General features: G+C 39.0%; 1 long non-coding RNA gene across 1 annotated transcript in view; it reads left to right on the forward strand.

The window, feature by feature from the left end:
- Positions 1-632: 632 nt before the first annotated feature.
- The window catches only part of LOC129038750 (uncharacterized), a 216,375-nt gene continuing 189,511 nt past the window's right edge, over positions 633-27,496 (forward strand). Inside the window, exons 1-3 of the long non-coding RNA XR_008503223.2 lie at positions 633-721; positions 13,673-13,879; positions 13,995-14,157. This is a non-coding gene — a long non-coding RNA (uncharacterized LOC129038750). The remainder of the gene's footprint in view (positions 722-13,672; positions 13,880-13,994; positions 14,158-27,496) is intronic.

Here is a 27,496-nt window from a genome sequence, read left to right on the forward strand (position 1 = left end):
ACCCAGTTCTGTCACCACAGAGAGCCTTTTAAAATATTTTGAATCTTATACCTCTGGCCTTTTAGAGATGCACATGATACATATTATTTTATATTATCCTGCAGGGATTGTGCCTTTTATTTCTAACGATATCTCAGTGGAGCACTTTCTATGTCATTAAATACTCTTAGTCTTTTAAAACATTAATTTAACGATTTCATATGACATGTAGAATGTATCATACTATATTTAACCATCCTTAGGTTTATTTGCAGTCTCTATTTTAAATGGTGCCACGATGAACATTCTTAGGGAGTAGGTTGGAGGTTTTTTCTCCTTTTCACTCCTTATTTTTCTTCTTTCTCCATCGTTTTTGGAAAGAGGTATTTTGGTAAACTGGAGAACAGTGATAGCTTTGATATGCTAAACGCATCAGACTTATCCCAAGGAAACCTGTTGATATGGTTTGGCTGTGTCTGCACCCAAATCTCATCTTGAATTGTAACTCCAACAATTCCCACGTGTCGTGGGAGGAACCTGATGGGAGGTAATTAAAACACGGGGGTGGGTCTTTCCCGTGCTGTTCTCCTGCTAGTGAATAAGTCTCACGAGATCTGACGGTTTTAAACACGGGAGTTTCCCTACCCAAACCCTTTCTTTGCCTGCCGCCATCCACGTAAAATGCGACTTGCTCCTCTTTGCCTTCTACCATGATTCTGAGGCCTTCCAGCCACGTCGAACTGTAAGTCCATTAAACCTTTTTCTTGTATAAATTATCCAGAGTTCGGTATGTCTTTATCAGCAGCATGAAAATGGACGAATACAGCTCTTAAGAGTAGCAAGGAATGATGCCATGAGTAAAAGATGGAATCAGGCGGGGCGCAGTGGCTCAGCCTGTAATTTCAGCACTTAGGGAGGCCGAGGCGGGCGAATCACCTGAGGTCGGGAGTTCAAGACCAGCCTGACCAACATGCAGAAAGCCCGTCTCTACTAAAAATACAAAATTAGCCGGACGTGGGGGCGCATGCCTGTAATCCCAGCTACTCAGGAGGCTGAGGCAGGAGAATTGCTTGCATCTGGGAGGCAGAGGTTGCAGTGAACCTAGATTGTGCCACAGCATTCCAGCCTGAGCAACAAGAGTGAAACTCCGTCTAAAAAAAAAAATGTGGACTCAGCCGCCGAATGTGGTGGCTCACGCCTGTAATCTGTAATCCCAGGCCTTTGGGAGGCGGAGGTGGGTGGATCACAAGTTCAGGAGTTCAAGACCAGCCTGACCAATATGATGAAACCCTGTCTCTACTAAAAATACAAATATTAGCCAGTGATCAGAAGTTAAAGCATTCATTCCTTAATCTATTCATCAAATGGCTAAGAAGTTTCTAAAATGCTGTCTTCTATGGAATATGAAGATAAATGAGATTTGACCCCTAACTTCAAAGAACCCGTGATCAAAATTTTTGTCTATGTGTGCATGTGTGTGTGTGTGAATTAGAGAGATATACAACAGGTAATTATGATATAACACAATAACTGATATACAGAAACATGAACATTTTGCTTGATCCATAATTAATCAAATCCCTAATCTCAGTCTCTTGTTTTTACCCACTATTCCATTTTCCTAATAAAAATAACATTTGAAAATATCAACAGGGATATCTAAATAGATACACATTCATGTCCTATGTTTTACAGTATGGTGTGCATCCTACATGTACAGGGTTGATTTTTCTACCTCCCTGAGATAAGCTCCCACATTAATCTGCTATGGTGCTAGTTTCCTCCCCTTTTCAATGATTCAAAGGATAACAAGCCAGACATCCTTGGCAACTCGAGTCGTTTCAACGTATTAAAATCAAAAGATGTACTGGTTAGCTATGGACTGCTGTCTCTTAACCCATTCAGAAAGATGAGGGTAGCCGGGTGCGGTGGCTCAGGCCGGTAATCCCAGCACTTTGGGAGGCCAAGGCGGGCAGATCACGAGGTCAGGAGATCGAGACCATCCTGGTTAACACGGTGAAACCCCGTCTCTACTAAAAATACAAAAAATTAGCCGGGCGCCTAAAGTCCCAGCTACTCGGGAGGCTGAGCCAGGAGAATGGCGTGAACCCGGGAGGAGGAGCTTGCGGTGAGCCGAGATAGCGCCACTGCACTCCGGCCTGGGTGAAAGAGCGAGACTCTGTCTCAAAAAAAAAAAAAAAAAAAAAAAAGATGAGGGTCAGCAGCAAAATTTCTTTCATTTTACATTGTTGATATCTCTGTTTTAATCCGTAGTCCTTGTGGAAGGTGGCTGTTGCCTGTTATACCTTGTGAGGGAGCTTAGCTAATCAACCCTTATTAATTAGTCACTAATATGGGCTATGTACCAACAACTGTTTTCACTAAGTGGTGGCAACACTAATTGATGGGGCATAATGAGCCCCTCCCGAATTACAAAGAAACATTGCTCCTTACCCTCTGTAGATGATCCCTTATAGATGAAGGGCTACCAAGGGAAGGCTGGAACAGGCATGGAATGACAGGGTCTAATTTGTTTTTAACCTGCTTTTAAGAAGTTGCTTAATTAATACGGGATTAGCACATTTGAAGGCTTGAACAGGTGCAAACACACACTTGTAACCAGCTGTGTAATTGACCACAGTGCAACAAGCCAGGTCTGAGCATGTAGACCTCACTAATCACCTGCTGACCTCTAAAAAGACCTGTTCTTTTTAGTGCAGGATTCCCTGAATCTATCTGGAAGGCCATGTATGTTGGGATGAATTGAAATTTTTGGTTTTTGAGCAAATCTTTGTAAATGGGTTCATCTCCACATATGATACCCCAGAAACATTGCTGCTCCCCTTTTCTTGGTTTGTTTTTGTGGCCTTACTAACAATCTGGGGAATCTTGTGGATGTTGTACAGATGTTCCTTGCCTTGGAGGGGTTACATCTCAATAAACCCATTGCAAATAGAAAATATTATAAGGAAAAAATGCATTTAATACACCTATAGATTTATCAAATGTCATAGCTTAGCCTAGCTGACTTTCAACATACTCAGAAAACTTACGTTAGCCTGCAGCCGGGCCAAATCATCTAACACAAAGCCGACTTTACAACAAAGTGTTGAACATCTCATGTAATTTATTAAATAACATACTGAAAGTGAAAAACAGAATGGCTGTATGAGTACTCAAAGTATGGTTTTTACTGAATGTGTATTGCTTTTGCACCATTAAAAATGAAAAAAAATTGTAAGCCAAACCATTGTAGTTGGGGATCATCTGTATATGCTGTGATAAATAGGTCTCCAGGCTTAGATCTCAAAGAATTCCAGAGTTCTAGGAGCCTTTAGGAATAGCTACCTAGTCCAGGGGTTGGCAAACTGCAACGTGGAGCCAATTCAGTCTGCGACTTGTGTTTATAAACCAAATTTTATTGGAAAACAGCCATGCTTATCTATTTATTTATCCATGCCGCTTTTGTGTTACAATGGCAGAGGTGAGTAGTTGTGTCATTGAGCATATGATGTGCAAAGCTGAAATTATTGGCTATCTGGCTCTATACAGAAAAACTTTCCTGACCCTTGAGATCAAGGGTCCAATCCATACTATATTTTTCAGCTTTTGTGGTAAAATTAAGTAAATTGCCCTTTATAAAAAGTGTTTTCAAGGAGCTCACTGTCTAGCAGAGGAGATGAAATACCCAAAATATGTGTAAATTCCTTCCAAATTGCTATTTCTTCTTACGTGAAATCTGATTTTTAAAAACTTTACTTCTCATTATTTTTTATTTTCCTGCACAGTAGATTGGGATCTAGGCTTAAATCTAGTTCCTATTCAGTCTGTGTCACCATATCTGGCATCAGTGTATCACATATTTGTTAATTTGTTTATTTGTCTTCCTCTATCACAATGCAAGCTTCACAAAAGAAAAACTTTACATTTCTTATTCACATATCCCTAGGGCCTAAAATAGCAACCTGAAATATACTGGATACACAAAAAAAATGTGTTTTATGGAATCTAAGAAGCCATCAGTTGTAAGCTGTACCATTATTTTATATACCACTAAGAAAGAAAAAGCACTGGCAATTAATCTGTAACACATGCTGAGTCTCCTTGATTGAAAAATACATCCTTGTTCTAGAGTTGTTAAAATGTGAAACAATATGCACCTTAAAACCAATGAAGAAGAATTGTCAAGTAGGTGGGAGAAGTGGCAATCTTATAATGATTTTCAAGGCTTAGCTAACATTTCATCTCAAACCAAATCACAAACATTTATTGAGTAATTGCTTTGTGCAATATTCTGGCCTGGTGCTTCCTCCAAATCATCCCTTACCATAGCACCTTGGGGAACTCCTTAGCTTGCATCCCCCAAGCTATAGAGACTCAGAGTCTGATGAGCCAATTTAGGACTTAATTATGTACTCCTTTTATTGATCACCATTGTTTCTAATGACATAGTCTTTTCTCTACAACTAATTTATAAGCCCCTTGAGCGCAGGAACTGGTTTTTAAAAAAATGATGTATTCTTCACAGTGCTTTCCCTTTTTATTACCCAGGGAGCACATGGCAATATAAGGGCTCGTGGGATTGAATCTTAAGTACAGAGAAAACGTAAGAATGCTTTTAGATAGACAGATAAGACACCAGTAGAGAAGAGCAGATTGAAAGTATGTGTGAGAAACGTTATGTAATGAAAAGATAATTCATGACATACACTTCCAGAGGGTGCTGGTGAGATTGATTCAAAAGCACATGGCTAGGGCACTGAGTAAGGAGAAAGAAGTTGCAGATGAAGGATAAATGGACAGGAATAAGAAAGGCCTTCATCATTTAAGAATCTGAAAGAGACAAAAAGGTAAGGAAGGGACTAAATGGGAAGAAAGGGAGAAAACAAACCTTTTCTAATCTCATTAGCTTCACTCTTCCAATGTCCTCCCCACCTCTTCTCAAGGCTCCAGAGAATTTGTCTCCAAATGAAGCCCATTCTCTCTTTCTTGTTAATACTGCCTCCTCTTCTCCCTGTCTTCTTACTACTTTCCCTCCTTAGGCCTACTTGCATCTTCTTTCCTCATTAATTGGTCTTTCTTAGTAAGACATCTCTTTCTAGATTTAGACATATTTTAGGAATTTTGAGGACAGAAAAGCAATGCAGGGGAATATGAGGAAGAAGAAGCCTGTAATTTATGAATCACTTTTTTTTTTTTTTTTTTTTTACATCTCCTAGGATCTTTACCTAGACCTTTCATTTAATCACAGACACCTTACTTTAAAATTGTGAATACCCATCCAAGGGCTCACTAACAAGACTATCGCATGAATTCCAGTCTCTCTGGTTTCAGAACCCATATACTATGCTGACTTTTTTATTTTTATAACATCATGTTGCCTTTCTATAGAGGTAGTTCCTTCTTCTAATTATGAAAGGTTTGTGCTTATGTGTATTCTTATGTTTAATACCTAGTTTTCATTACTTGAAGAGATTTTGGCAAGATTTAGTACTTTTTAAACATACTTAATTGCACAAGTAATACAGGTCCACAGGAAAAACAATTAAACAATCGTGATAGGCAAAATGAAGAAAATGAAAAATTATCCAGCATCCTTTGTGCCATGGCTTTCAAAATCAGTAAGATGAAAACCAATCCTCCTTCATTACAAAGTATGTTGAATAAGAATATAAGCTTAAGTGCTCATTCAGCAGCAGACAGACATGGACTAATAGCTCAATGGCCTAACATTTCATCCCTGGACCAAAGCATTAGTTTTAGGCCGTCTTGTGTGGGATCTGTGGATTGTTTTATTTTCTTTGCTAATGAGCAATTGGACTAAAGGATCAGGTTTAATTATAACTAGAGTCCCTTTCTGTTTGTACATCACTGCAGACCTAATTGTAGGCTGGCATCCCTGCTGCGGCCTGAGTGGTCATTAGCTTGCTGATAATGAACTATGCTTGTCAACATGGCCTCATTAACCATTGTTTTTTTCCAGCAACATGGTTGTAAGGGTTTGAACTTGTGATTGAGGATGTGCTGGACTCAACGTGCTGAGAGAAACTTGTCCAGTTACGTGGTTAGAACCAAAGACTTTTGGCTCAGACAAGTGATGCCATCCAAGGATAACTGGATCTATGCTGCAGCCTCAGGAATGTGACATGTCAGGAAGAACCCTGACCTGAGAGTTAGAGAGTGAGATTCTTATCCCAGCTCTGTAGCTGTGTAGCCCTGTGACTTTGGGCTAATTGTATCACTTTCTGTCCTCCGGTTTTCTCACCTGAAAATAAGAAGGTTCTACTCAATGATTGGCGAGATAACTTTTTGTCAATAAAAATAATTTTGCATGATGCTTGTGCAAACATTTTTTCCTTTTTTTTTTTATCAGTGATTTTATCTTCTTAGGTTATACACTAGAGGGCAGTGGTACATTAATATTATAAACTATGAATGCACTTGGTACTGCACTCAGCTGAAAGTCATAGACATTTGAATTAGGAAGGGACCTTATCTATTTCTCATTCAAAATATAGGAAGCTGTTCTGTAGTGTCCCCAACAGATATTCTTCATGACCCTGTTGAACACTCCTAGTGGTGGGAACTTTGCTACTTCGCAAGGCAGCTTTTTTTTCTTGTTAGTTCTAGTTATTAGAAAGTTATTTCTTCAATTAGTGAAAAACCTGCTTTCCTATAACTTCTATCGCTGGTCTTGCAACATGGCAGAAAACTGTATCGCCTTGTAATGGCATTTCACATCTTTTATAGAGTCGTATTACTGAATAACTATATTTACCATTTATTGGTAATTAGTAATTGTAAATTGTAATTTATTGAGTATCAACTATGTATCAGCCATCTTATTTACATTATTTTATTTAATTCTAACAATAAGCTCTGAGGGAATTTTCATCTTTATTTATCTGTATTTTACAAAGGCTCAGATCAAAACCACATAACTGGTAAGCCATGTAGGTGGGATTTGAACCTAAGTCTGATGAAAACCCCCTGCCGTTGCTCACAAAACAATACCTCCTTTTATAGAGGTGAAGACATAAGACCCAGAGAAGGGAAGCAACCTGCTTGAGATCACGCAGTAAATAGGAATAGAGTAGGAACCAGATTCTAGATCTTTGGAGAACACATCCAGTTTTTCTTTGCCGTACAGCAAAGACCATTGTCATTTACTTCCCAAATCCTCTTTTCTATATGTTAAATGTTCCTGTTTCCCCTCATTGTTATTCCAGTGGTTTCTTTGCTGTCCTGTCATGTCCTCTGAGTGTGCTCTTAATTTGCTGCATCCTTTCTTTTTTTTTGAGACAGGGTCTCACTCTGTCACCCAAGATGGAGTGCAGTGGTGCGATCTTGGCTTATTGCAGCCTTGACCTCCCAGACTAAGGTGCTTTTCCCACCTCAGCCTCTCAAGTAGCTGGGACCACAGGTGCACTCCACCACGCCTGACTAATTTTTTGTTGTTGTTTGAGACAGAGTCTCGTTCTGTTACCAGGCTGGAGTGCAGTGCCACAATCTTGGCTCACTGCAATCTCTGCCTCCAGAGTTCAAGTGATTCTCCTACCTCAGCCTCCCAAGTAGCTGGGACTACAGGCGTGCCACCATGCCCAGCTAATTTTCGTATTTTTTGTAGAGATGGGGTTTTGCCATGTTGCCCAGGCTGGTTTCGAACTCTTGAGCTCAAGCGATCCACCTACCTCAGCCTCCCAAAGTGCTGGGATTAAAGGCATGAGCCCATTCTTTCTAAATTATAAAACTCAGAATTCAAAACAGTGCTCTGTTTGAGTAGGAGAGAAGTCACTGAGACTGTATTTCCTGTCATTTGGACTTAATTTTCTATTAACATTGTCTAAGGTTGCATTAATATTTTAATATAATGTTGGCTTATTTCAAGTATAAGGTCAAACATACCTTTTGTTCCTTTTAGTTTTATTTTTATGAAATATAAGAACAAGACAGAGTGGTCCTGTTATGTTCCTATTGATAGGAAAAAAATCCTCCCTATCTGATGAAGAGTCTTTCTGAATTGATAGTAACCTAGAATAAATTTCTGGGTTCTTAAGATATTCAAGGCATATGAACATGAAAATACTTGCATTTCTGGGATGATGATTGGATTCATTTTATATGTCAACATCCATGGTTGTTTTTGCTTTCCTATCAGAAATGCATGCTTGCTGTGTGTTGTAGATATTCATTGCTGTTTCCTTCCTGCCTATTATCTTTTGTCATAGCATGACTTTGACATCCTTTTAAAAAAGGCTATGTGCAGCCCAAGAGGAACGGTTGATCAAAGGGGTCCTGCCTTGTCTAGCCAAGAGTTGGGCATACGAAGCAACGCTCTTTGCCCCAGGACTAGAAATCCTGATTCTAGTGGTATGGAATGGAGAATTAGCAGTGACTGATTCATCGTGGTAACACCAATGCCTGTCTTTTCAATATTTCCTTTGATCTGTGAGCCAATAATTTTTAAATATATATATGCATATATTATATATATATATAATTTTAAAAGTTAGAATCAGTTTCTGATGATTGCAGCCGAAGCAATCCTCACTCATACATCAATCTTTGGGATATATTTACTTTTTTTGAAATAGCCTTATCAGAAAGTTCTACCTTTTCATGACAGAGCAGAATAGCTCATCTATCCAACAGAGTTTTGTTAATCTAATATATCTATTATAGAAACTTTTCAAACAATTTTTGGGATGACAGTTTTTAAACTATGTTTTCCACATCTAATACAATAGATGTGTTGTGAAAAACTAGTGAGAAGTGAAATTTCATAAACTGACTTTCCTAAGGGCAATTGCTGGTCAAAAAAAAAATCAATGTTGACATCCAATGTTGAATCATTTTGAATGCTAATCATCCATCTGTTTTATAAATTTAAAATTTGATAAATTTAGCTTTTTTTTTTCCAAGAGGGAAGCAGTCTCATGTTTTTAGTTAAATGCTAATTCATGTTTAAAACCTATTAATATGTAGTTTTGGTGGCAATATTATATCTTTATTTAGGCTGTGTATCATAGGCATTAAACCATCATAGCAATGGGACCTTTTCAATTCTGTTTTTCTTACTGTGTTCTTATCTGCACACTGGGCATCTCTTTCATGTGGGAAAATTCCAAATTCATTTGTAGTTTTATTCCTGACTTTCTGAGCTTCAGACTAACATTCTCAACTTTTTGCAGGAAATATTCATTGGATTTTTATAAAGGCATATACAGTTCCATGTGACATCCTCAAACCAACTTCTTTATCTCAAAGGTCAGTATTGAGAATATCATTTGCTACATTATAAATCACCTCTTTGATGGTCCAAGGTGGAATTTTCTCCCTGTTTTCAGTACAGAGAAGAAATGAGCTTTTCCTAAGTCACTGACTTGCTCTGTTCTCACGGACCCTGTGGCTCTTCCAGAGTTGTGACTATTAATACAAAGACTCTTCGAGCCTCTCTGGCCCACTTGTGGCTTCCACTTACTTTTCTATCCCTGTTTTTCTCTGGCTTCATTGTTTTCTTTCTTTTAAAAATTTTTATCTTGTTATTTTACCTTACTGTATAGTATACATTTTTGGAAGCTTCTGTAAATCTTTCTTTTTCCCCACTGGATAGTAAAAACTAACCACATGGATTGGTGCCTTTTTTCCACCTGTCTTTTTCTGTTGTTTAAAATTCATCTCTTTGTTAAAGGCATCTTTAAGCTGCCTACCTCTGAGGCTTAAAACTTGGAGTCATTTAAAGTGCTCTCTATCCTTAATTCTCTGTGTCTGGTTGTCCTTCTCAGAAGTTGTTCAGTTGTGCTTCCATAATATCTCTTACAAACTGAAGAAAAAATGGAAAGGTGGTCATCTGTCTGGAAAATTAGGGGACAGAATTTGAAGAGATGTAATGATCTCCATCCCTCAGATCACTGATCTTTTGGTAAAATCAGCTGCTTTTCCCCCAGTCTGTTCTATCTTTTACCTTTTTACTATGATTATTCTACCTGGATTAATTAATTCTTCATTACCAGTCATCTGGATGACTAAAATTATTATATAATTGATTTTTTTTTGTCTTTAAACCAGTGATTCTCAAACTGGAGCATGCATCCACATTCCCTGAAGGACTTGTTAAAACACAGATTTCTGGGCCACACTTCCAGAGTTTCTGATTCAGGACATCTGGGGTGGGGCCCAAGGATGCGCATTTCTGGCATGTTCCTCGGTGCTGCTGCTGTCCTGGGGACCACATTTTGAGAACCACTGCTCTAGACTGTCCCCTTCTCCATGCTACACACTGCTCCCAGGGTATAGTTCTTGGAGGAGTGCTACTTTTCTCAAAAGTTTTCATTGCCCCTGCATTGTTTATTGAATTTATTTTCACATGTCAAATCTCCTGCCTTGTATTCAAGACCCTGAATGATCCTAATGCAACTTGTCACTTTCATTTCCTGGTGTTTCTCCCTAGTCTTGTAATACTTTTTCTCTTCCTTTCCTAATCTCTGCTTATTGATGATCCACTCATTCTCTAGGGCTCTACTCAAATCACATCTACTTCATGAAGCCTTGCCTGTTATTGCCAGTTGCCCACTGAAGGTCAGCCTTCTTTTATTCTCTTACAGTGTTTTCAGCATTATGCCTTTAATTATTAGTGTAGTTGTCTTCTCTCTTCTACTGAATTTAACAGACTCCAAAACAAGAAGCAAGGAGCTCATGCCTTATACATGGAAGGTCTTTAATAAATTCACTTGAAAACTACTGTATAGAGGTTTTAAGGTAGGGACATAGAGGATGAATGTTACTATTAAACAGTTGTAGAGTTTTCCTGAGATCACATTTTTGTGCTAAAAATCATATCATTGCCCACTGTCAGTAATACAAATGAAATATTTCACAAAACGTACAATAAGCAATTAAGACTTAAAGACCCCAAATTATCTCATCATACCGTGAGATTTCAACTGAATAGTAATTTTTGTCTCATCTTGATTATTGCCAAAGTTTATTAATTAAATATTATGACCAGTTTATGGACCAAATTATATAGATGAAGGTCTGTCATAGGAGTACACCCTACACTTGCCAATTTGTAAATAATAAAATGTTCTCTTTATATGCAGAAAAGTAAATATATTAAAATAGCCTGGCCACAAAACACTGTTTCTGGTGTATTAATAGGTGCTGTGTGTATAAGGGGGTTTTCTATTATATCAAATACTTTTAGAAAATTCTAGATTAAACTATGTTAAATCTTATTGAAGACTCCTCAGAATCCATATGTGCTATACATTGTAGGAATCTTTAGAAGGGGGCATATAATATTTACCACTTTTTAAAGTTCTTTTTTTTTGGTTCTCATTATTTTATTGTACATGGTTTTTTTTTTTTTTTCTTTTTGAGAGATGAGGTCTTGCTATATTGCCCAGATTGGTCTCAAACTCCTGGCCTCAAGTGATCCTCTCACCTTGGCTTCCCAAAGTGCTGGAATTACAGGTGTGAACCACTGCAACCAGCCTATTTTATTTTATTTTAATTTGCAGAAAAGCTTATCATGATAACTTTCCTTACATCACATTTTGGGAAGTTAAGTACAAAACTGTGTTTGTTTGGAAAAGAGGCAATTGCCATTGCAATGACCTGAAACAGGTAGCACTGAGCCTTAGATGTGTACATGCCTTCACCCATGATGAAAATGAATCTCATGGTAACAACCCTGGGTGCACAGTCAGTAGATTTCTTTACTTTTTTTTTTTTGAGACGTAGTCTCACTCTGTCACCCAGTTTGGAGTGCAGTGGCGTAATCTCGGCTCACTGCAAGTGTGTTGTTCCTGATGTCATTCCCTGCATTCCTTTGGGGGGTGGGGTTGTAGGAAGGTGGGTATGTGGATTGGTGTTAATACAGTAATGCATGTCTTTAGCCATTTCCTACTGGTTTTCTGGATTATCTGCTCTACACCTAGATTCTCTACACCTCATCTCCTTCTATCTCTTTTCTGACTGTCAAAGAGAAGAAAAATGCTTTTGCATACTGTGTAAATCTTTGATTAAGAGGGCAGCAGCAAATTCTAATCTCTTTGATCTCTTTACCTTTAACCAGTCTTTTTGGCAGCATTTTCTGCATCTCGTAGCATCTTCTCCCTTTTAAATCTACAGGTTGAGTATCCCTTATCCAAAATGCTTGGGACCAGAAGTATTTCAGACTTCTGTTTTTTTCAGAGTCTGAATTCTTGCATATGTATAATGTGATAGCTTGCGGATGGAATCCATGTCTAAATACAAAATGTTTCCTGTACACCTTATACACATAGCCTGACAGTAATGTTGTACAACATGTTAAATAATTTTGTGCATGAAACAAAGTTTTGACTGCATTTTGACTGCAACCTATCACATGAGGTGAGGTGTGGAATTAGCCCCTGTGACATCAATGTTGGTGCTCAAAAAGCTTCAGGTTTTGGAGCATTTCGGACTTTCTTTTTCTTTTTCTTTTCTTTTTTTTTTTTTTTTTTGAGATGGAGTCTTGCTCTGTCACCCAGGCTGGGGTGCAGTGGTACGATCTCAGCTCACTGTAACCTCCGCCTCTCGGGTTCAAGCCAGTCTCCTGTCTCAGCCTCCCGAACAGCTGGGATTACAGGTGTGCACCACCACACTTAGCTGATTTTTGTATTTTTAGTAGAGACAGGCTTCACCATGCTGGCCAGGCTGGTCTCGAACTCCTGACCTCAAGTGATCTACCCACTTCGGCCTTTCAAAGTGCTAGGATTACAGGTGTGAGCCACCATGCCTGGCCTGGAGTTTGGATTTTCAAATTAGGGACACTCAACTTGTACCAATGTCTTCTTTGATGTTGACTTGCTTCCAGTTTGGATCTGGAATTTACTTTACCATTGTCTTAAAATAAAATGTAGTGTGGTGAAATATTTTTGAACTATTTGTTGTCTGAGTACCCAGAAATGATACTATATCTCTTTCCAGGAATATTGTCTCACAATTTTGCTAATTTATTATCCTATATCCCCTTGCCATTGCTGTACTTGACTCAGAGATCTTTTTTCTGAATCCTACAATTAATGTCCAGATGACCACTACGATGTATCTGTTTCCCTTAATCACGGGGCTAAGGAGCATTTACGAAAGTCTTATAATTATTTCTTCTGACGTAGACATGAGGTCCTCTTTCATCCATGTTCCAACTGCTTTTATCTCTTGTTGGAGGCACACACACTTGTATTGCTGATTGATATTTGAAGCCCTAGGCATTAAATGTCCATAGTGAACACTTTCTTCCAGTTTGATGAAAAATGACCAAACATTCTTGAGCTCTGCTTGTAAATCCATATCCTAGCCATAGTCTGAGTTTTAAAATTGCTCAACTGGGGATTAAAAACTCCACCAGATTCTCATTTTCCTTTCAGATTTTTGTAAGCTTCAAATGATCTAGTAAATGTGAAGCTACCTTGAGATCTCATATACTTTTCCCCAATATTCTGGGTCTCACTTAGCCTTTATTCTTTGGTCCTTACCTTGGGGTGCCTAACTTTGCAGCCTGACAAACTAACTTCAAAGTAGATCTGCCTCTTGCTCCGTTTCTTAACAATGATAAAATGGTGGATGGGCCTCAAAATGATGGAAGATTTTTCTATTCGAAACTGGAAACAACAGTGAACTTGTCAAAGTGTGGCTAACGTGTCATTGTCTTCATGACATACAGACGGAAGAAGGAGATGCCAGTGACAAGCAAAGTAACTCCCCCCATGGCATGGGAAGAGCCAGCATCTGCTGCTGTCCAGGAACACAGTCCCACCGCTGCAGTCAAGGAAGGCCAAGGAAGCCACCGGGAAAAACCAATCCATCCCAGGGACACTGGAGGCTCACTCCTTCCTTGCTGCATTCTGAGGCTGCTGCTTTGGAGTGAGAGGTAGAGAAACTCTCCTTCTGTCTATAGCTCTTCTAAGAACAACAAAACATGATGCTCCAGGAAAGCTACTTTTGCATCTTGCCTAAGAAAGCCTCCTTGCTCTGTTTTCTCCTAGATTATCCTCTGCTTCTCCTGAAGGAGAAGGTGATAAGCCCAGAACCCTTCCTGAGTAAGATGTGTTCCTCAGAGGTTAAAAAAGAAAAAAAAGCCCCAAACCCCTGAAACCAAGAAATCAAGACAGCTCTGGTGGAGAAGCTTTTGGGAACTTGCTGGGGCAGGTGAGGTCTTTCAAAGCTTAAATCAGCCAAGAGGTGAGACACTTGCTCTCTAGAAACTCGGGTCATAGCCACCCCTCTGAGATATTCTTCCCGCCGCTGATGTCATGTGGTGTGGAAACCCTCTTCTCGTGGCTGAAAACAATCCTAAAGAAAGTCAGCCTCATCTGGGGAGGGGGTGCAGCGGGGGAGAATGGGGGAATGTCCCTGGCCAGGAGGCCGGAGGTGCCCCAGGAAGCTGTTTCCTCTGAATAGTTAAATGGCTGCCTCTCAACTTGCACAATGTCACATTGAATTTGAAACAGGGAACTTTTTATATTTTTCCCCTGATTGTGCTGGCACCTGGCAGATGCCTATTTACCACAGGCATCAATACACATAGTAATCAAAGGAAATCAGAGGCACAGATTAGCAACAGCTGCAAGTCATTAGTGACAGACACGGGAAAGCACAATTCTGCACCCAACTTTGAAATAACCAATATGAGTATTTCAGAGCACGAGGGTTACCGCAGGGCACTCGCTAACATGAGAGCAGCCAAACAATAGCTGGGCTTGTCTCTCCAGAGAGCACTCTTCTCAAAGGCAGCACCACACACTCCGTATTGTAAACCAATCAATCACATGATATTGGTCCATTGAACGTTAGCCCTTTGCAGAGTCCATGTGCTGATCTGATCTTCTGACCAAAGGTTGTTGAACTGAAAAATAACCTCTGGCTGGTGGAAAACTTTGTTATCGCCTGTCATAATTTTAGTGATGGGAGTTTGAGTGTATTTCTGATGACTTAATTATATGATTGACCTAGTTGGAAAGGGGCATATAGAGGGGAAAACAAGACATTCCCCTTTTGCATTTAATCTCATTTTTCCCCAAATTTCTATTTGAAAATCAGCTATGATTGATAGCCCTTCTCTTGGTAGTTACATATTTTCATTGGCAACACTAACCTTAGCCTACTCCAAAAAATACTATTCAATTTTTAGCTTTTCCCCAATCAATTCATTCAGTGCCTCAGTGGAATACAAGTTGGTCATTTAAAAATTTTTAGCTGTTGCCTGATATGTCCCAAAACAAATTTAGCCAGCATGGGTTTCTATTTTAGACCATCTCTGGAAATGCAGATTTACTGTACAACTGGGTAATGGCTTAGAGATAAACAGACACAGTGAGCTGCTGTGTGATTAGCAGGACTGGGCGAAATTTAGCATTATATATATACTGCAATAATTGGACCATTGCACCATAGGATGTAAAGTAAATTGTTCTCAATGCCATACGTGGGCTCTTCTTCTTTTACTTGATACTAAGGTTGGATTATTTCATTCTGTTTTAGAAATTTCTCCTTTTCCCCTGCTCTCCCTACTCAAAAATTATCTTCTGAAGGTTTTTCTAAAAATTATTCTAAGTAAGTTGTTTTGGAGATTAGGATAAGAAGGGAGAAAATGCTGCCTTTTATCTGGTGCGGAGCCAGCCATTAGATATCAGCTCTTTAACAACAAGCAAAAAGCTATTATTTTAGAAGAAAGCTGCCAGAGAACATGGATCCCATAGGGCATCTGCCACATCACAGGCATTCAGATGCATGTTGTAATAGTCATATATGTTGTTTCTTTCCACTTTCAGAGTCGACAGATTATTTTATACTTGACTAAATACCATAATCTCTTAGTTTAGGGAGATCTGATTTCTTCATGTCATTTTGTAAGAAAGAAAAGGTATGATATTCATTCATAATTTTATTTACTAAAGCCAGCATATATTTTCGGGATGTCTACTATGTCTCAGGGAATGTTTTAGGCACTGTGGATAAGGTAGCAATTTTTTTTTTTTTTTAAGACAGTGTCTTGCTTTGTTGCCCAGGCTGGAGTGCAGTGGCTTAACCTTGGCTCATGGCAACATCTGCCTCCTGGGTTCAAGCGATTCTTGTGCCTCAGCCTCCCGAGTAGCTGGGACTATAGGTGTGTGCCACCATGCTCAGCTAATTTTTTGTATTTTTTTTTAGTAGAGATGGGGTTTCGCCGTGTTGGCCAGGCTGGTCTGTAACTCCTGACCTCAAATGATTCACCCACCTCGGCCTCCCAAAGTGCTATAGCAGCACAATTAATGAATAACTTGGTTATAATGTGCTCAACTGATGCTGAGGATATAGGCAACTTACATATGAGGTGATAGTTTGACTATAATTGTTCATTGCTTAAATGTTCTTTCCCTCTCTCCCTCCCTTCCTTCCTTCCTCCCCCCCTCCCTTTTTCCCTCCCTTCCCTCCCTCCCTTTCTTTGCCTTGCCTCTCTCTTTCCTTCCTTTTTTTTTTCCTCCTCCTACTCTCTTTCTTCTCCTTTATTGGTACTTTGTGATTTAGACCTCAGAGGGACAAGGACAACCATTGTTGATTACACAGGATTATTTAATTAAATAAAATATGCAGTTTTGAGAATTAATCTGTATAGTTAGGATAAAGCTTCTGTAACAAATAAAGCCCCAGATTTCGGTGATAACACAGTAGAAGTTTATTCCTTGCTCATATAACTGTCTAATGAGGGTGTCTCCTGCTGAAGGAGGCTTTTGTCCGTGCAGTAACTCAAGGTCTTCGACTCCTTCTGCCTTGTGGCTTTTCCAGGACCTGGAATCCTCTACTTCCCGTTGGTGCAAAGGGAAACCGAGTGTGGAAAAGGAGCCATTCTTAACCAACTTGGCCTGAAAGAGGGAAGCATCACTTCTGTTCTTATTCCATGGGAGAGCTGCCTAGATGGCCCTACCTAGATGATAGAGGGTTTGGGAAATTCTTAGTCTTATGCTGAACAGACACTTTAAGGTGTCTATGCCATGGAAGCAAAGGACAGGTTTGAATGGACACAATTATGAGTCAGACACCATGCTAATTTCTGGAGAAAAAAAAAAGTAGGCAAATCATCATCCTTTAGTGGGGGTGAGAACCACATAACATAGGTACTCAACTAACCAAACATGATATTCAAGTACTAAATTAAGCCATATGTAAGCACAGATGTAGGAGCAAATAATTCACTCAGAAATGAACTCAGGGCAGAAGCTGTTGAAGGAAAGCAAAGAGGAGGAAGGAGAGAGTGTCCTACCTGAGCAAAGGCATGAAGCTCAGAAGATGTCTGATATGTCCAGAGACTGGTGAGCTTCTCGATGTGTCAGATGACCAAAAACCTGGGGATAGATGGGACTAGAATAGAGAGGGCCTTGTGGGCTATGCCTTGTGTGGCAAGAACTAGAATTGAAATGATAATGTGTATTGTGAGCTTGAGGCTGCAAACACAGGTCTCCTGACCCCAGTCCTTTTTTTGGATATTTCATTCCATATGTGGAAGGATACTGATTTGTAAAACTCAAAGTCATATGTGACTTTTTATGATCAAAGGTGTTTGGTCTGTCACTGCATGTTCTCATAAGTAGGAGCTGAACAATGAGAACACATGGACACAGGGAAGGGAACAACACACACTGGAGCCTATCCAGAGGGTAATGGAGGGAAGGGAGAGCATCAGGAAAAATAGCTAATGCATGCTGGGCTTAATACCTAGGTGATGGGTTGATAGGTGCAGCAAACCACCATGGCACACATTTACCTATGTAACAAACCTTCACATCCCACCCTTGTATCCCGGAACTTAAAAAAAAAAAAAGGTATTTGGTTTCTAAGAACAAAAATATATTCCTGGCAGCCATGTTATTTACCGGGTAAGAATGTGTCATCTTATAAAAGAGGCACATTAAAATGTATTAATTCCCTCATCTGATTTCAAGGTTAATATTTCATCACATATTTAAGTTTCCTTTCCTTTCACCCCAATACTTGTAGTAGTGAGTGTGCTTTCTTATCATGTCAGAGAGTTTGAAGTTCCAGGTAGCAAAAGAGGCTGAGATTGTCTCAGTTGTTGCAGATGGAGATCATCTTGCACCATTCTGAGTAAGCCTGGCCTGGGAGATGGACCAAAAACTGTGTCATTAGAGGATGAAGGTGGGTGACCAGTGGCAGGACATACACATTACCTTCCCCCAAAGTTTTAGTAACCAGAATCAGGGGCCTGGTTACAAGGTGTTGATGTTCCTGTATCCATGGCTTATGCTGATCTATAGCATCATTAATTTTGTAATAAATATTTGATATCCTTTTTCTTTAGGTGGTCTCAAGCTAGTTAGCCAATATGATCACTCTTTCCTATAATAATTTATTTATTATAGGAAATAAATAATAATTTATTTATTATTAGAGATAATAATATCTCTAATATTATTATTATTAGAGACGGAGTCTTGCTCTGTCATTCAGGCTGGAGTGCAGGGGTGCGAATGTAGCTCACTGCAGCCTTACCCTCCTGGGCTCAAGCAATCCTCCTGTCTCAGCCTCCCGAGTAGCTGGGACTGTGGCCATGTGCCTTCATGGCCAGCTAAATTTGAATTTCTGGCCTCAAGTGATCCTCCTGCCTCGGACTCCCAAAGTATTGGGATTATGGGCATGAGCCACCACACTGGCCTCTAGTCACTTTATATAAAGAGAGACCAGCATAGTGAAGTAAATTTATATGCTTTATTTGTTAACCTAAGAAATATTTAATGAACATCTATTAAAAATTGAGACTGTATCTGGACCTTGGGGTGGAGATGAGAGAGAGATAGAAATATGAGTAAACTGAGGTTTTTGTGTACATCTGGTAGAGAAGAATACAGCTGTATATAAATCATTCCTAATACCACAAAGAGTGTGAATGTTTCATAAGAAGGAGTGAATAGAAGGGAAAAATTGTAGCTGGAGAAAATCAGGAAAAGCTTAATGGAGTAGGTGCCCTGGGAACTGGGTCTGAACTTCTGGTGGAAGGATGTTAATCTAGAAAGAGAGGCTGGAACTGGGGCACAGAGATGCATACGTACAGGAGGGAATGTTTGTGGATCAGGAGTCAGGGCTGCATTACACGGGGCAGGAGGAGGAGGGAGGAGAGGACAAGGGCTGTCCAGGATGTTGACATTGGGACCAGGCTGTGTAGGGTCTTGAAAACATGGTTAGGAAGCTTGGATCTAAAATGGGAAAGGTCTGCCTCCAAGCTTTCAAGCAGAGAAGGCATTACCCAGATTTTATTGGCAAGGGTTCTGAAGCTTAGAGAAGTTATCAGAGATAGGTCCAAGGTTACCTGGCCAGTTACAGCATAAGGAAGAAGTGGTTCAGAAGAAGTGGCTCATTATGAAATGAATGGGGTTTGTGACACTGGTCATAGAGAAGGTTTGAGGACAAAGGCCAGAGGACATGAGCCCTTGGCTTTGTACAAGGACAGCACATTTTTCCCAGTGTAAGTCAGCCAAGTGTGAGCACATTTAGGGCTCTTTGAAAAAAGAGATGCCCCCACCCCCTCCAGACCCCCAACACAAAGCTTTGGCTTCTGATTTTTGTTTGTTGTGTTTTTCTTCTGTAAATGCAGGTCCAATTATCCTTACTACTTTGAGCATCAGAGAGTTATATGGGTTAGAAGGACTGCTTATAAAATATAAACACAAGTGATGATTATCAGAATAAACCTTTTGAGAGAATGAAGAGGCAAAATTTACTATAGCTTCAAATGGATAAGTGCTGTCCAACTGGCATTTTATTTTTTTAAGCTGAAAAATATAGAATAGGAAATGCTGGAAGATTTCCTTTTTAGAACTTGGTAAAAATTATAGCAGATGAACACTAGGCAAAATCAAGGGGGGATTTTGCTCACATATGAAAGTTTATAAGAAATCTAGTCGAGTCTGGTTTCAGTATTTGCTGAAGTTTGTGGCTGTGTCAACAAAGATGGGTTAAAGTAAGCATATTTTAGATCCTAAACAGAGCAGCCTCATAGTCTGGAATAGAGAGTAGCTTTAAAATGCTTTAAAATGGGTTTCCTTTTCTTTCCTTCCAGCTGTGCCTAGAGCTAGGGGAAGATAAACTGGCATGTTCTTTGTTACATAGCAACATCTATGTTGCTATCTCCACTACGCCAGGCTAGGGAGGTGCATAAGAGCACTAAGTCCTTTCAATCAGTTGTAGTGGAGTTGAGGAAAACAGATTGGGAGAAGCTGTGTAATGGTTCAATATGGCATTTTAATACCCAAAACACTGTAGCCAAATTTTCCAAAATAGAACTGACAGTCTCATTTGTAAAAGTGGACCGATAAAATGGAGCAGTAATTAAAGTACCTTCACTGACATTTGCTCCTGAATCTTTTGGTCTGGGTGGCTACTGCTATTTTCCTAATACTCTGAATATTTTGAATTTATGTGGGCATATGCCTTCATGGCCAGCTAAATTTGAATTTCTGGCCTCAAATTCAATAAATTTGAATTTCTGGCCTCAAGTGATCCTCCTGCCTCGGACTCCCAAAGTATTGGGATTATGGGCATGAGCCACCACACTGGCCTCTAGTCACTTTATATAAAGAGAGACCAGCATAGTGAAGTAAATTTATATGCTTTATTTGTTAACCTAAGAAATATTTAATGAACATCTATTAAAAATTGAGACTGTATCTGGACCTTGGGGTGGAGATGAGAGACTAGTCAAATTTATGTTATTTATTTGACTAGTCTTCTGAGTACCTAGGACCAGGTGACACTTTGATAACCCAATATCCCTTTGTTATGTATCTATTTTCTTCCTGATGCGAATTACATTTTCTAATGACTAGAGAAGAATTTTGATCTTCTCTTTATAAAGTGCTTTGCATTTATTGTGCTTAATAATTATTGTAATATAAATTGTTTATGAGCTTAAATCTAATACTGAAGTTTTCTTGAAATGTTTTGTTTGTTGTCTTCTTCATCCTTATGGTTTGAATTAGAGGAATTTTGTAAAAAATATTTCAGGTCCCATAAGAACAAAGCCTATGCTTTCAAAGCAAAGGATTTCAAATAGTCTTAATAGTAGGAAAACTTATTAACATTAACATAAAAGTTAATTTCACAGAGAGAATTCTGGTAAGATGATGGTGTAGGAAGGACCAGGAATCTGTCCTCGTTTATACAACAACCACCCTAGCAGAATCTGTCTGATGTAACTGTTTTGGAACTCTGGAGTCTTTTAAAGGCTTGCAACTTCCAAGAGAAGGCATGGATAGTAAATTGTGGTTAATTTCAGCCAATTTTATCTCTTAGCACAGTAGCAGCTACCCATTCCGCACACCCAGCCCCATGGCAGGCAGCTATGCACTAGTTCCTGAAGAGGCTTATACACAGCTTATAGGAGTCAGGGTTGGCAAAGAGGACTCTGTCCTCCAAAAATCAAGAATTCGTGCTCTGATTTCTGATTGCTGCTTCTGATTATATAGGTACAGACTAAGAGACAACAGCCGTTGTTTTTACACCTTCCCGCATTGTTGCAAGTCTCTCCCTCGCTAGCTGAAATGACTTCAGAGCCCTTTCTTCCCTACTCATTTTTTTCTCTTTTCTCTGTTTGGAGCCAGACATTCAAGAATAAGACATTTAAAAGTAACTGTATATAAGTCTAGAAAGTGACCATGCATACCCAGGGGAAGGTACAGGCTCAGAAACGACCTGAGACCCGAGAAAACTTTAAATTTACACCTCAGGCTGATCCTTGGCACAGAGACAGCCTACAACAATACAGACAAAACCAAAAATAACAACAGCCAGCAAATCCTAGGAAAGAGGGATACTCTGATTTCCAGAGGTACCACATTATTAGATCCAAATGTCCAGTTTTCAACAAGAAAAATCACAAGGCATGTAAAGGAATAGGAACATACTTTTCATTCAAAGGAAAAAAAAACCAATGGAAGCTGTCCCTGAACTAGACCTAGTGGTGGATCTACTAGACAAAAATTTTAAAATAACTATCTTAAAGATGCTCAAAGAACTAAACAAAGACATGGAGAAAGTAAAATGACAACAACAGCAACAACAAGAAAAACAATGTCTGAACAAAATGAAAATATAAATAAGAGAATGTAAAAAGAAACCAACAAGAAATTCTGGAGCTGAAAAAAACAATAACTGAAATAAAAAATTCACGAGAGGGATTCAAAGTCAGATTTGAACAGGAAGAAGAAAGAATCAGCAAAATTGAAGAGAGGACAAATGAATGATTGTGTCTCAGAAAAGGAAGATTAAAGAAAAGTGAGCAGAGCACAGAAACTGCGAGACACTCTTAAGTGGACCAGCATACACATGAAAGTCTCAGAAGAGGGAGAGAGAAAGGGGAAGAGGGAACAGTTGAAGAAATAATGGCCAAAAACTTCCCAAATTTGATGAAAGCTATGAACATAAACATCCAAGAAGCTCAACAAACTTCAAATAGGGTGAATTCAAAGAGACCTACATTGAGACACATCTTTTTAAAAATCTTTTATTTTGGCCGGGTGCGGTGGCTCACGCCAGTAATCTTAGCACTTTGGAAGGCTGAGGCGGGTGGATCATGAGGTCAGGAGATTGAGACCATCCTGGCTAATATGGTGAAATCCAGTCTCTACTAAAAATAAAAAAAATTAGCCATGCGTGGTGGCAGGCATCTGTAATCCCAGCTATGCAGGAGGCTGCGGCAGGGGAATTGCTTGAACCTGGGAGGTAGAGGTTGCTGTGAGCTGAGATTGTGCCACTGCACCACTGCACTTCAGCCTGGGTGACAGAGTGAGACACTGTCTCAAAAAAAACCATCTTTTATTTTAGGTTTGGGGGTACATGTAAAGCTTTGTTACATAGCTAAACATGTCTCATGGGGGTTTGTTGTACAGATTATTTCATCGCTCAGGTATCAAGACCAGTACTCAATAGTATTGTTCCTGCTCCTTTCACTCCTCCCACCCTCAAGTAGACTCCAGTGTCTGTTGTTTCCTTCTTTACATTCAGAAGTTCTTATCATTTAACTCCTACTTGTAAGTGAGAATATGTGGTATTTGGTTTTCTGTTCCTGTGTTAGTTTGCTAAGGATAACATCCTCCAACTTTATCCAAGTTCCCACAAAGTACATGATCTCATTCTTTTTTTTATGACTCCATAGTATTCCATGGTGTATACGCACTACGCTTTCTTTATCCATTCTGTCATTGATGGGCATTTAGGTTGATTTTAGGTCTTCGCTATTGTGAATAGTGCTGCAGTAAATATTCACGTGTGTATGTCTTTATGGTAGAATGATTTATATATATTCCTCTGGGTACATACCCAGTAATGGGATTGCTGGGTTTAATGGTAGTTCTGCTTTTAGCTCTTTGAGGCATTGCCATACTGCTTTCCACAATGGTTGAATTAATTTACACCTCCATCAACAGTGTGTAAGTGTTCCCTTTTTTCTGCAACCTCACCAGCATCTGTTATTTTTTGACCTTTTAATAATAACCATTCTGACTGGTGTGAGATGGTATCTCATTGTGGTTTTGATTTGCATTTCTCTAATGATCGGTGATATTGAGCCTTTTAAGGTATGCTTGTTGGCTCCATGTATGTCTTCTTTTGAGAAGTGTCTATTCATGTCCTTTGTCCACTTTTTAATGGGGTTGTTTGTTTTTTTCTTGTAAATTTGTTTAAGTTCCTTATAGGTGCTGGATATTAGACCTTTGTCAGATGCATAGGAATAGGCAAAGATTTCACGACAAAGACACCAAAAGCAATTGCAACAAAAGCAAAAATTGACAAGTGGGATCTAATTAAACTTAAGAGCTTCTTCCCAGCAAAAAAAACCCACAAAAAACAAACAACAACAACAACAAAAAGCTATCAACAGAGTGAACAGACAACCTACAGAATGGGAGAAAATATTTGCAAACTATGCATCTGAGACAAATTTTAACTAAACTTTTGAAAGCCAAAGACAAAAAAAGGAGCTTGAAAGCAGCAAGGGAAGTGACTCATCACAAGCGAGGGAACAATAACAAGATTATTAGCATATTCCTCATCAGAAACTTTAAAGGCCAAAATGCAGTGGGCTGATGTATTCAAAGTGCAAAAAGAAAAAACAAGAATCATTTATCTAGCAATATTGTCCTGCAAAACTTAAGGAGAAATTAAGACATTTCCAGATAAACAAAAGTTGGGGGAGTTCATTACCACTAGAACTGCCCTGCAAGAAATGCTAAAGGGAGTCCTGCAGGTTGAAATGGAAGGACATTAGACAGTAACTTGAAGCCATATGAAGAAATAAAAATCTCAGTAAAGGTAAAGAAGGGTGATTATAAAAGCTGGTGTTATTGTAACAATGGTTTGTAACTCTGCTTTTTGTTTCCTCCATGATGTAAGAGACTGATACATTTTTTAAAAGCAATTATTAGTCTAAAACCTAAAAGTGTTATAATTTTGGTTTTTAATTTCACATTTTGTTTATAATTTAAGAAGTTAATGCATTAAAAATTATTAGTTTATGTTTTTGACACACAATGTATAAAGATGTAATTATGTGGCATGAACAATTGAAAGGAGAGTGGACAGAGATGTAAAGGAGCAGTGTTTTTATGTTATTGAAGTTAAGTTGGTATGAATCCCAATTAGAATATATAACTTCAGGATATTAAATACAGTCCCTATGGTGACTACAAAGAGAATAGAATATATACAAAAGGAAATGAAAAAGGAATTGAAACTATACAAAATTTCACTATAAAAAATCAACTATAAGGTGTAAGGAAGGGGTCCAGTTTCAGCTTTCTACATATGGCTAGCTGGTTTTCCCAGCACCATTTATTAAATAGGGAATCCTTTCCCCATTTCTTGTTTTTGTCAGGTTTGTCAAAGATCAGATAGTTGTAGATGTGTGGCATTATTTCTGAGGGCTCTGTTCTGTTCCATTGGACTATATCTCTGTTTTGGTACCAGTACCATGCTGTTTTGGTTACTGTAGCCTTGCAGTATAGTTTGAAGTCAGGTAGCATGATGCCTCCAGCTTTGTTCTTTTGGCTCAGGATTGACTTGGCAATGCAGGCTCTTTTTTGGTTCCATATGAACTTTAAAGTAGTTTTTTCCAATTCTGTGAAGAAAGTCATTGGTAGCTTGATGGGGATGGCATTGAATCTATAAATTACCTTGGGCAGTATGGCCATTTGCACGATATTGATTCTTCCTATCCATGAGCATGGAATGTTCTTCCATTTGTTTGTATCCTCTTCTCTTTCGTTGAGCAGTGGTTTGTAGTTGTCCTTGAAGAGGTCTTTCTCATCCTTTGTAAGTTGGATTCCTAGGTATTTCATTCTCTTTGAAGCAATTGTGAATGGGAGTTCACTCATGATTTGGCTCTCTGTTTGTCTGTTATTGGTGTATAAGAATGCTTGTGATTTTTGCACATTGATTTTGTATCCTGAGACTTTGCTGAAGTTGCTTATCAGCTTAAGGAGATTTTGGGCTGAGACGATGGGGTTTTCTAGATATACAATCATGTCATCTGCAAACAGGGACAATTTGACTTCCTCTTTTCCTAATTGAGTACCCTTTATTTCCTTCTCCTGCCTGATTGCCCTGGCCAGAACTTCCAACACTATGTTGAATAGGAGTGGTGAGAGAGGCCACCCGTGTCTTGTGCCAGTTTTCAAAGGGAATGCTTCCAGTTTTTGCCCATTCAATATGATATTGGCTGTGGGTTTGTCATAAATAGCTCTTATTATTTTGAGATACATCCCATCAATACCTAATTTATTGAGAGTTTTTAGCATGAAGGGCTGTTGAATTTTGTCAAAGGCCTTTTCTGCATCTATTTAGATAATCATTGGTTTTTGTCTTTGGTTCTGTTTATATGCTGGATTATGTTTATTGATTCACGTATGTTGAACCAGCCTTGCATCCCAGGGATGAAGCCCACTTGATCATGGTGGATAAGCTTTTTGATGTGTTGCTGGATTCGGTTTGCCAGTATTTTATTGAGGATTTTTACATCGATGTTCATCAGGGATATTGGTCTAAAATTGGTCTTTTTTTGTTGTGTCTCTCCAGGCTTTGGTATCAGGATGACGCTGGCCTCATAAAATGAGTTAGGGAGGATTCCCTCTTTTCCTATTGATTGGAATAGTTTCAGAAGGAATGGTACCAGCTCCTCCTTGTACCTCTGGTAGGATTCAGCTGTGAATCCATCTGGTCCTGGACTTTTTTTGGTTGGTAAGCTATTAATTATTGCCTCAATTTCAGAGCCTGTTATTGGTCTATTCAGAGATTCAACTTCTTCCTGGTTTAGTCTTGGGAGGGTGTATGTGTCAAGGACTTTATCCATTTCTTCTAGATTTTCTAGTATATTTGTGTAGAGGTGTTTATAGTATTCTCTGATGGTAGTTTGTATTTCTGTGGGATTGATGGTGATAATTCCGTTTGTCATTTTTTATTGTGTCTATTTGATTCTTCTCTCTTTTCTTCTTTATTAGTCTTGCTAGTGGTCTATCAATTTTGTTGATCTTTAAAAAAAAAACAAAAAATTAATTCAAGATGGATTAAAGACTTAAATATTAGACCTAAAACCATAAAAACCCTGGAAGAAAGCCTAGGCAGTACCATTCAGGACATAGGCATGGGCAAGGACTTCATGTCTAAAACACCAAAAACAATGGCAACAAAAGCCAAAATTGACAAATGGGATCTAATTAAACTAAAGAGCTTCTGCACAGCAAAAGAAACCACCATCAGCGTGAACAGGCAACCTACACAATGGGAGAAAATTTTTGCAATCTACTCATCTGACAAACGGCTAATATCCAGAATCTACAAAAAACTCAGACAAATTTACAAGAAAAAAACAAACAACCCCATCAACAAGTGGGCCAAGGATATGAGCAGACACTTCTCAGAAGGACATTTATGCAGCCAAAAGACACATGAAAAAATGCTCATCATCACTGGCCATCAGAGAAATGCAAATCAAAACCACAGTGAGATACCATCTCACACCAGTTAGAATGGCAATCATTAAAAAGTCAGGAAACAACAGGTGCTGGAGAGGATGTGGAGAAATAGGAACACTTTTACACTGTTGGTGGGACTGTAAACTAGTTCAACCATTGTGGAAGTCAGTGTGGTGATTCCTCAGGGATCTAGAACTAGAAATACCATTTCACCCAGCCGTCCCATTACTGAGTATATACCCAAAGGAGTATAAATCATGCTGCTATAAAGACACACGCACATGTATGTTTATTGTGGCACTATTCACAATAGCAAAGACTTGGAACCAACCCAAATGTCCAATAATAATAGACTGGACTAAGAAAATGTGCCACATATACACCATGGAATACTATGCAGCCATTAAAAATGATGAGTTCATGTCCTTTGTAGGGACATGGATGAAGCTGGAAACCATCATTATGGATGAAGCTGGAAACCATCATTTTCAGCAAACTATCACGAGGGCAGAAAACCAAACACCTCATGTTCT

This window comes from Pongo pygmaeus, chromosome 5, assembly GCF_028885625.2.
Source record: "Pongo pygmaeus isolate AG05252 chromosome 5, NHGRI_mPonPyg2-v2.0_pri, whole genome shotgun sequence".
Taxonomy (NCBI): Eukaryota; Metazoa; Chordata; class Mammalia; order Primates; family Hominidae; genus Pongo; species Pongo pygmaeus.